Raw genomic sequence first — 11,838 nt, forward strand, 5'->3', positions numbered from 1 at the left:
AGTATTCATGTATTATTGTATTAAAAATTTGAATCTGTTTAGTAATCCACCAAATTCTTAGGTGGCATGTGGTACCTCCAAAAATAGTGACTTCGAACTTTGGGTTACATTGATGTTTTATACAGTGCAGTTCAGATAGGAAAGGTAATAATCAATGGGTGACTAGTTACATAAACTATGATTCATCTCTTACAGTGGAGTACTATGTAGTTGTAAGATGGAATTAGGAAACTACTACTTATGTGATCACCAGAATATACTTATAAGTGACAGAAGAATACACACAAAGGTGCGTGTATATCTTCATTTTGTGTAAGAAAGGGGCATTCCAAAACACATATTTAAATAGTCACCTATTGTGAAAGGGAGGAGGCAGGGTGAAGGAATGGAAGCTAGACCTCCTTTTACCTTGTTTTATAGTTTTGACTTTCAAACTAAAATTTGAAACCATTAATAACCATGTATTGAGTTGTTGGCATAACTATATGTAGAATTAAGTGACTTTAAAGCATTGGTATGGTCTGGATCTATGTTGCCACCCAAATCTTATGTTGAATTGTAATCCCTGATGTCGGAGATGGGGCCTAGTGGGAAGTGATTGGATCATAAGGGCATATGTCTCATGAATAGTTTAGTACAGTCCTCTTGGCACTCACCTCACGATAGAGAGTGAATTCTCACGAGACCTGGTCATTTAAAAGATCTCTTTTGCTTCTGCTTTCACCATGATTGTAAGTTCCCTGAGGCCTCCCCAAAAGCCAAGTAGATTCTAGCATCATGCTTCCTGTACAGCCTGCAGAACTGTGAAACGATAAAACCTGTTTTCTTTATAAATTGCCCAGTCTCAGGCATTTCTTTGTAGCAATGCAGAAGTGGACTAATACAAGCATAGTGTTTAACTATATATTGTAAGATATGGAGATGGGTAGAGAACACAAAGAAATCTTAAACTTTATTGAGTGGACTTGATGGTAGTGCTAATATTTATTGTGAAAGATAACATTGATGGAATTATTAACATTTTCTAGAACAAGAAAATAATATAAAAACAAAGATAAGTAAAAACCCTGTCCTCTTTAATTTGAATCAGATCAATGTATGCATATGTTCAAACTCATCAAATTGTACAGATTAAATATGTGCAGTGTTTCGATTTCAGTTAAACCCCCCCCCAAAAAAAAAATCAATATAAACTCAAGATGCAGTTACTTCATTCTAAAAATATATATTTTCTAGCTAGAAAATTGGCAAAGGCTACTGGTGTCATGTCAAAAGAACATCAGAACCAATGTGAAGGAACTCCCATTGGTCATAGATAAGGCCATTTGAACATCAAGAGGGAATAATGGTACTCCAAAAAGCAAACGAACCTCATTGACCAGGCATGAAGATTGCTAAGGCACTCTTTGTTCTAGAAACTAATAAGTAAAGAGAAGGAAGCAATTATCACATATATCCTGTAAAGACTGTATTTCAGGATATCCAAATAGTTGATAAGGAAAGTTCTTGTAGAAGAATCACAATTAATAAATGCATGAGGAATGATAGAATTAGAAAAATCACTGTTTTGTAAACTCAATATAGTATAATAATGTACCTAGGCAATGATTACCAATGACTGCTAAAGCCTGTAGTTGAAAGGCATCACTCAAACCTACTGATAAAATTTAAATTACTACAATTAGAAAGGCAGACATTATAAGTTTCCTTGTGTGTTGAAATAGAAAGTATACAGCATTACCTAGGAAGAATTCTTGCCAAAATAAAAAATAAAATGGACCTAAATCTAATCAAGGCTTTAGCTGTAACTACCAGCTTACAGGCATGAGGGGGACAGGAAAGCATGCTAAATGACACCATGAAGATACAACGTGTAAAATTTTACAGGACAAATGACCCAATTTTATCAACAATTAACTGGCACAGGAAAAAAAATGTAGGAAGCATTATTACAGACTAAAGGAGATTTTAGAGATATCAAGGACCTGCAACATGCTGACCTTGTTTTCAACAAATGACTTTTTTTTTTTTTTTTTTTTTTAAGATGGAGTCCTGCTCTGTTGCCCAGGCTGGAGTGCAGTGACATGATCTGGGCTCACTGCAACCTCTGCTTCCCGGGTTCAAGCAATTCTCCTGCCTCAGCCTCCCAAGTAGCTGCTGGGATTACAGGCGCAGGCACCAGGCCCAGCTATTTTTTTCCGGCTATTTTTTTTTTTTTTGTATTTTTAGTGGAGACGGCTTTTACCATGTCGGTCAGGCTGGTCTGGAACTCCTGACCTCATATGATCCACCCACCTCGGCCTCCCAAAGTGCTGGGATTACAGGCGTGAGCCACAGCACCCAGGCTGACATCTTTTTTTTTTTTTTTTTTTAAAGCAAAATCCAGACCGTTTTGAGACAATCAGAGGGAATTGAACATTTACTGGATGTTAGTTGATACAAGGAATTCATATTAATAGTGTTGAATGAGATAATTTTAATTTTTAAAAGATATCTCTTAGACATTTTAAAAATAGATGAAACAAGTATAACAAAATGTTAACAATGGTTAAATACATGATATATGGGGAGTTGTTTCTATTATGTATTTTTATTGTGTTTAGAATTTTTCATAGTAAATTTTTAAAATGACAGATAAAGGTTAATAATAATATATAGGTTAATAATAATAATAACCTACCTGTACATTGTTTCTTCCTTTATAACATAACTACCCTCCACTATTTCTGAAAAGGAGGTCCTATAGGATTCAGTTCAGTCCTATATACTTTGTTTTATAATGTTTTGAAACCAGGGGCTCTAAAAATCACCTGTTTAAATTTATTACCTTTGATCGATGTCTTCCCAGGACAGAGAAAGAAAGAGAAAGAGGTAGTGTGGCTGAGCAACACTGGCACAGGGCAAGGTCAAGAAGAATAAACATGTTTACAGAGTCAACCCCTCTCCCTCTCTCTTCCCCTGTCTTAGTTAAAAATTTAAAAATGAAAATGGCATTATTGAGCACCATGGAGTGGAGGGAATTTATAGTCTTACAACTTAGATTGCCTACTTTATTATCACCAATCAATGATAAAATTGTTAATGCTTTTTAACCTCTAAAATGTTTCTATCTAGGCAGTTTTTAGAAGTTGCAACATGGAGCCTGCTACTAATTTCCACACATGAAACCTTTCTGATGCCTCACATTTGGACTTGTGACACTATTCTATGAGAATCTGTTGAATTTTTTGTTTCAGAAACAGCCGAAAATGTATATTGTGTAATATATGCCCCAATTATCCAGTAAACAATTCAATCTTTGCCCTATATTAAAAATATAATTTATTGTGAAATGATACATGTATACATTGTGAAATGATTACCACAGTCAAGCTAATTGGTATATTCATTTCTTCACCTTTATGTTTGTACAATTGTGGTGAGAACACTTAAGTTCTACTTTCTTAGCAAATTTCAAATATACAACACAGTATTATTAACTATAGTCACCATGCTGTACATTAGATCATTTCACAATATATACATATATCAAAAAGTGTATACCATAAATATGTATAATTTTGTCAGTTGTATCTCAGTAAAACTGGAAGGATATAAATATAGTTTCACTGTTACTAGCTGTTGCCTTCAACAATTATCAGTGATGAGGCAGTAGATCTATTGTGTGTGTGTTTTTTTTTTTTAAATATACTTTAAGTTCTGGGATACATGTGCAGAACGTGCAGGTTTGTTACATAGGTATACACGTGCCATGGTGGTTTGCTGCACCCATCAACCTGTCATCTACATTAGGTATTTCTCCTAATGCTCGCCCTCTCCTAGCCCCCACCCCCCGACAGGCCCCGGTGTGTGATGTTCCCCTCCCTGTGTCCATGTGTTCTCATTGTTCAACTCCCACTTATGAGTGAGAACGTATGGTGTTTGGTTTTCTGTTCTTGTGTGTGTTTGCTGAGAATGATGGTTTCCAGCTTCATCCATGTCCCTGCAAAGGACATAAACTCATCCTTTTTTATGGCTGCACAGTATTCTATGGTGTATTCGTGCCACATTTTCTTTATCCAGTCTATCGTTGATGGGCATTTGGGTTGGTTCCAAGTGTTTGCTATTGTGAACAGTGCCACAATAAACATACGTGTGCATGTGTTTTTATGATAGAATGATTTTTAATCCTTTGGGTACAATTTTGTTTGTCAGTGATATCTTAGTAAGGCTGGAAGAAATAAATATAGTTTCACTGTTACTAGCTGTTGCCTTCAACAATTGTCAGTGATGGGGCAGTAGATCTATTGTGTTTTAAAATTTATTTTTATTTTATTTTTTTTAGAGAAAGGGTCTCACCATGTCCCTGAGTTCAGTGGCGCAATCATAGCTCACTGCATCCTTGAAATATTAGGCCCAAGCAATCCTCACCTCAGCCTCCTGAGTAGCTGGGAAAACAGGCACATGCCATCACACCTGGCTAATTTTTCTTTTCCTATTCTTCTTGAAGGGCTGAATGGAGATCATGCCAGTTATTTTTGTCTAACTCATGCTACCAATGGAACAAATGAATAAACCAATTGAAATCTGAAGGATTTTTAAAAATCAAAATAGTTGATCCAGTAGAGTCAAAGGATCTATTAATCTTACTTACACACATGGCAAATTACAATTCATCACTTTTCCTCAATTTCCGCATGCATTTGGGCACACAATCTTAGTGATTTTTTATCTCAGAATATCTTCCTGATCACAGCCACCTCCTCTTTATTCCCACGACCCACTGTTATCATTCTCTTGCAGACTATTCTAATGAGTCATCCTGACACCAGGCTCTTCCGTCTACTCCAATACCTATTGAGGTAGAAATAACCACATTGGTTCCTTCTTCTGCTTATGCATTATGGGAAGGGGGTCATTTAGCATAGTAACACACCACAGATACGTAAGAGTGAAGCCATTAAGTAGGTATCCCCAGCCTGCACCATATGTGGCTGTGACAAGGTAGAGCTTGGGACCCTGAGCATAGCTCAGAGGATAGGAAAAAAATTACAGGTAACACTCATAGTGCCTACTATGCAACAGGCTCTCTTCTGTTAATCTCATGATAACCTGTAAGTAATTATCCTTTTTTATTTTTATAGACGAAGACATTGATGAGGAAACTGAAGTGCCGAGAGATAGAACGATGTCCAAGGTCATATTTGGAAAGGCTTGGATTGCACCTCTGAATTGGTACACACCAAAAAATGTTTGTGAACTAGTAAATAGTAAGATTCTATTCTTTCTCATCATAATGAACTGTATCTGCCTGCCCTACCAGTGGCAGAGTTTCACCCAAAAATTAAATACATATAGGAGCCCTGATCATGTCAGTCCTTTAAAACTGTTGCCTATAAAATACAATCTGACCTCTTCAGTATAACATATGAGTTCACCTCCCCAAAATACAAAATACTCTTCTCTTGCTTCATCTCCTGTCATTCTACCTCCCTTCTCACCTCTCACTCTATTCTTCAATCACAATGAACTTCCCGCTATCCTCAGACTCTGGCCCACTGCACGTATCATTTCTTTTTCTAAAATGCCCTAACTCAGCGGTCCCCAACCATTTTGGCACCAAGGACCAGTTTTGGGGAAGACAATTTTTCCACAGACGGGAAGCAGGGCAGGGATGGTTTCAGGATGAAACTATTTCACCTCTGATCATCAGGGATCAGTTAGATTCTCATAAGGAGCACACAACCTAGATCCCACACATGCCAGTTCACAACAGGGTTTGTGCTCCTATGTGAATCTAATACAGCTGCTGGTCTGACAGGTGGCAGAGCTCAGGCACTAATGCTTGCTTGCCTGCCACTCACCTCCTGTTGTGCTGCCCAGTTTCTAACAGGCCGTGGACAGGTACAGGTCTGTGATCCAGTGGTTGGGGACCCCTGCCCTAACCTCTCTGTGCTACTACCACACCCCTTTTCTTCCAACAAATTTATATTCTTCCTTTAAAATCCAGATGTAGTGTTACTTTGACTGCTAATACTTTGGCAAAACTACTTTTTCCCTCTGTGGAACCCACAGTACTGTTCATAAAGTACTTACTTCGTTGGATTCTAAGTTTTCTGATTTTGTTTCTGTCTTCTAGACAGTGAACAACTTGAGTGCAGGGACCCTGCCATTCATCCCTGTGTCCTCAGCACATGACAATGCCTGACTCATTGCCATGCATCACCTGCATAACCCTGTTCCTCTGGCCACAGTAGACTCGACCTAGGGTGGGGACAGGCCCCTGACCCACTTTGAAGTTGAGATCCATCATGAGTTTTAAATTTTCTCGATGGCTGATCTGTACTATGAAACCTCTTTAGCTATAGGCAGCCATATTTTCCACTAGGTGGACAGTAGAGCAGAGAAAATCTGTTTGTAAAGAAAAAAACAGTGATGAGAGACACAGAACTGCCAGGTGAACCTAGAATTCGTTTCTGAGCTCTTTCTAACTCTAATGACACTGGAGGTCCAGTATCATTCCTGACCTGGGGGTTTGTGATACACTCTTGTATCCTTATAATCGAATCCCCTGCTTTGATGTTCAGAAAACACCACTGGATTTCTGACACTTGCACACAAAATACACACTTCTGGGAAATGTCATTTATTAGAACCTCTGAAAATGCCTCTGCCTGTTTGAGTGCAGGCACATGATCACCTGCACCAAGTGTAGCAAGCGCATGAGCAAGTGCCCCACCTGCCGGCAGTATGTGGTGCGAGTCGTGCACACGTTCAAATCCTGGAAACAAGGAACTCCCAACAGGGAACTTGCCCCTAAACTTGATCCCTAACATTTCAAAGCACAGAAGGGATTAGAAAATTACTCTTCAAAGGCTAAAATTGTTTTTAAAAAGTATTTTCACAACTAACTGGGGACAGAAAGATTCATCCAAAATCGTAGAAACATTGGTCCATACGGGCCGGGCGCGGTGGCTCAAGCCTGTAATCCCAGCACTTTGGGAGGCCGAGACGGGCGGATCACAAGGTCAGGAGATCGAGACCATCCTGGCTAACATGGTGAAACCCCGTCTCTACTAAAAATACAAAAAACTAGCCGGGCGAGGTGGCGGGCGCCTGTAGTCCCAGCTACTCCGGAGGCTGAGGCAGGAGAATGGCGTGAACCCGGGAGGCGGAGCTTGCAGTGAGCTGAGACCCGGCCACTGCACTCCAGCCTGGGCCACAGAGCGAGACTCCGTCTCAAAAAAAAAAAAAAAAAAAAAAAAAAAAAAAAAAAAGAAACATTAGTCCATACTATACTCCTGTCTGCATGTGGACACACTGAATTTCTTGGGTTCTGCCAGGATTTATTACATGTCCCCTATCACTCACTGTTGAAGTCAGGCTGTTTACAACATGTGGTCATCAGATACTGCTCTTTGCAGGACACTTAGTCGGTTTTCTTTTTTTCCTTTCATCATTTTTTTCTAACTTAAACTACTCAGATGTTTAAAACGTATGTTCTTTTTGGATGAAATCACTGTTCACAAGTGGCCAACGTGAAACATGCTGATCGATGGTCTCTCTTATTATTCATGCATATCTATATGTGTATGTCTGTGAATGCATTTGTGTACTAGGCAAATTTACATTTATACTGATTAGGAAGGGTCATAGAAGGTTCAGGTCCAAAGCTCCATACAGAAGGGACAGTAAAACACCAGCACCATTTATTGAGGAAGGTATCCTTTTCCCTATGTATATTCTTGGCCCCTTTGTCAAAAAATCAGTTGGCTGTAAATATGTGGTTTTATTTCTGGCTTTCCTGTTCTTTTCCATTAGTCTATGTGTCTTTTTCTATCAATGCCGTGATGTTTTGGTTGCTATAACTTGATACAGTATATTTTGAAGTCAGGTAGTATGATGCCTCCAGCTTGGTTCTTCTGTTCAGGATTGCTTTGCCTATTGAGGGTCTTTTGTGTTTCCATATGGATTTGAGGATTGTCATTTCTATTTCTGTGAAGAATGTTACCTCTGATCATCAGGCATCAGTTAGATTTGCATTTTGATAAGGATTGCACGTAATCCGCTTTGGGCAGTCTTCTTATTTTAATGATGTTCATTCTTCTGATCTATGAGCCTGGAATGTCTTTCCATTAGTTTGCATCCTCTTCACTTTGTTTCATTAGAGTTTTTTAGTTTTCCTTGGAGAGGGCTTTCAACTCCTTAGTTAAGTTTATTCCCAGGTACCTTTTTGTAGCTATTTTAAATGGGATTGCTTTTTTTTCAAAATTTTGGTAAGTACTTAGTAGATGTATATATTTATGGGGAATATGAGGTGTTTTGATATGGGCATGCAATGCATAACAATTGCATAATGGAGAAAGGGGTATCCTTCCCCTCAGGCATTTTTCCTTTGTTTTACAAACAATCCAATTATACTCCTTGAGTTATTTTTAAATGTACAATTAAATTTTATTGACTATAGCTCTCTCGCATGGCCCCGCCTTGGGCACAGGATAGATTTATGGCCGCAACTACATGTGCTTTCTGCTCACACTGGGTATAGCAGAGAGGTAAACCAATATTTCATTTTCAAGATGGAAAATCAGTCAGACTCAGCTGTGGTTTTGCCTAGTACCACAGGCCTTTGTGAATCCATCATCTCCCCATACAACTAGTTCATGAAAACAACCTATGAGTGCAACACTTAAAGAAAGATTAAGGAAAACAAGTTCTTCATTTAATCCCTGTTACAATGTGATAAAACGTCTTAAAGTAGAGAATGAAGAAAACAATAAGAACTTCTCAGAGAAACCAACATCTTCCACAGAGGAAAACTGTTTGGAATTTCAAGAAAATTTTAAACACATAGTCAAGTGACTTTGAAAAAAGCACATATTTGAAAAACACCTTCAAGAATATCCATGTGAGTGAATCTCAGTCACTTGATTCTGTGTCATGTAGTGTTCTTCAAAATGAGTCTGTGAATTAGAATCTTCCTAAACAAGAATTAAATGAAGAAAAAGCAAATTTGGTGAAGCAGGTTCAGGAGAAAGAAGACTTTCGTTGGAGGCGAAATCTTGTCCAAATGTATAGATGAAAGAATGTTGATCAGTCTCAGTTACAGATGTTAATAAAGAAATGGAGAAGCTGTAGCCAGCTGTTGATTAATGAGTTATAGTCAGCTATGTCTGAAGAGAACAAGAAACTAAACCTACTCAACTGATAGACCACTATGGGTTAGATAATAAATTGCTACACTATAACAGAAGTGAAGAAGAATTTATAGGTGTTTAATTCCTAATCATTTCTCCAGATTATCTTTGAGAATAACAACTTAATTAAAAGATACTTATACATTTTAAATGGAAGATAGAAACAATTAGGGCTTAGAGGAAGGTATCCTGATGAACATCAATTTAGGACACTCTACTATATAAATACAAATTAAGTTGTAAAATGAAAATGTAGTATTTGGATAGATTTGCCAAAGAAAATTTGACATTTAATGGAATGTGAAAAATATTTAAATCATGTTGAAAAAATCATTTGGGCAATTCTCTAAACCAGTTTTAATACATTGCTTTGTGTTTTTTTTTTGTGGCAAAAAGATTTATTTTAAATGCCAAAAATTGTCCAATCTGGTGAATGTCTAAATTTCAAGTGGTCTAAAAACGCCTGCCTCTCTCCTAAGTATATAAACCTTTTTTCCATCAATTTACTACATATTTCCATCTGATGGTCTAGCAGGTAATTAAACTCCTATGTCCAAATTTTTAAAAAATAAACATAAATTATTATTGACTCTAGTCACCCTGTTGTGCTATCAAATACTAGGTCTTATTCATTCTATTTTTTGTCCCCACCTCCTCCCCACACCCCCACTACACTTCCCAGTCTCTGGTACCCACTACCCTTCCCAGTCTCTGGTAACCATCCTTCTACTCTCTATGTCCATGAGTTCAATTGTTTTCATTTTTAGATTTCATAAATAAGTGAGAACATATGATGTTTGTCTTTCTGTGTCTGGCTAATTACAGTTAACACAATGACTTCAATTCCATCTATGTTGCTGCAAATGACAGGATTTCATTCTTTTTATGGCTGAATAATATTCTGTTGTGTACCACATTTTCTTTATCCATTTATCTGCTGATGGACACTTAGGTTGACTCCATATCATGGCTATTGTGAATAGTGCTAAAATAAACATAGGAGTACAGATATCTCTTCAATATATTGATTACCATGTTTTTGGATATATACCCAGCAGTGGGATTGCTGAATCATATGGTAGCTCTATTTCTACTTTTTTGAGGAACCTCCAAATTGTTCTCCATAGTGCTTGTATTAATTTACATTCCCACCAACAGTATACGAGTGTTTCCTTTACTCCACATCCTTGCTAGCATTTGTTTGTTCATTTGTTTGTTTTCTTTTGTTTTATTATACTTTAAGTTCTGGGATACATGTGCAGAACGTGCAGGTTTGTTACGTAGGTATACATGTGTCATGGTGGTTTGCTGCACCCATCAACTCGTCATCTATATTAGGTATTTTTCTTAATGCTATCCCTCCCTTAGCCTCCCACTGACAGGCCCCAGTGTGTGATGTTCCCCTCCCTGTGTCTATGTGTTCTCATTGTTCAACTCCCACTTATGAGTGAGAACATACGGTGTTTGGTTTTCTGTTCCTGTGTTAGTTTGCTGAGAATGATGGTCAGGAAACAACAGATGCTAGAGAGGATGTGGAGAAATAGGGACACTTTTACACTGTTGGTGGGAGTGTAAATTAGTTCAACCATTGTGGAAGACAGTGTGGCGATTCCTCAAGGATCTAGAACCAGAAATACCATTTGATCCAGCAATCCCATTACTGGGTATATACCCAAAGGATTATAAATCATTCTACTATAAAGACACATGCACATGTATGTTTATTGCAGCACTATTCACAATAGCAAAGACTTGGAACCAACTCAAATGCCCATCAATGATAGACTGGATGAAGAAAATATGGTACATACATACCATGGAATACTATGCAGTCATAAAAAAGGATGAGTTTATGTCCTTTTCAGGGACATGGATGAAGCTGGAAACCATCATTTTTTCTGATTTCTTTGTATTATTTATCTGTGTTCTTTTGCATCTCACTGAGCTTCTCTAATATCATTTTGCATTTTTTCAGGCATTTTATGGATTTCTTTTTCAGTGGAATCTATTGCTAGAGAATTATTATGTTCTTTGGAGGTGTCATAGTTACTTGTTTTTTCCTTTTTCTTGTGCTCTTATGTTGATATTTTATGTCCGATGTAGCAGTCACTTCTTTTATGGATAGGATTTTGTAGGTAAAAACTGTTTCTTGTAGATGTATCTATAGTTCTGGTTGGATTGGGTGATTTTCCATTGATTCTGGGTGCATGTTTTTCTGTAGTCTCTGGATGATTTATTTGACTGTAATCAGTGTTAAATGGTGTCTGTGAGTTCTTCAGTGGCTTAGGCTGAAACTGTTAGTGGAGGCTGTGGTAAGGCCTTACTGGAGACAGGGATGCCAGATAGGCTGATCCTTGGGCCCTACTGGTGGCAGCAGTGGGCCAAACATGCCAGTTGTTGGGCCCCCATGGAGGCGTATGTGAGATCTGGTAGTAGTGGGTCGATGCAGGTTGATCCTTGGGCCTCCAGGTATCTTATTCATGTGCCAGCAGTGGAGTGGTAACAGTAAGTCAAGTGTGTCTTTAGGTCCCTGGATGGTGTGTGTAGCATCGACAATGGTGGTGGCAGTAACTGTGGCAGGTCAGCTCTTGGCCCTTCAGGTGGTGGTACGCACAGACATCAACAGTGGCAGCTGAAAACTGGGTGGGCCAATCCCCAGATT

General features: G+C 38.2%; 1 pseudogene; it reads left to right on the forward strand.

Annotated features, from left to right (window-relative positions):
• The first annotated feature begins 8,537 nt into the window (after positions 1-8,537).
• On the forward strand, positions 8,538-9,258 carry LOC105488031 (swi5-dependent recombination DNA repair protein 1 homolog pseudogene; annotated as a pseudogene).
• The last annotated feature ends 2,580 nt before the right edge of the window (positions 9,259-11,838 follow it).

This window comes from Macaca nemestrina, chromosome X (genome assembly GCF_043159975.1).
Source record: "Macaca nemestrina isolate mMacNem1 chromosome X, mMacNem.hap1, whole genome shotgun sequence".
Taxonomy (NCBI): domain Eukaryota; kingdom Metazoa; phylum Chordata; class Mammalia; order Primates; family Cercopithecidae; genus Macaca; species Macaca nemestrina.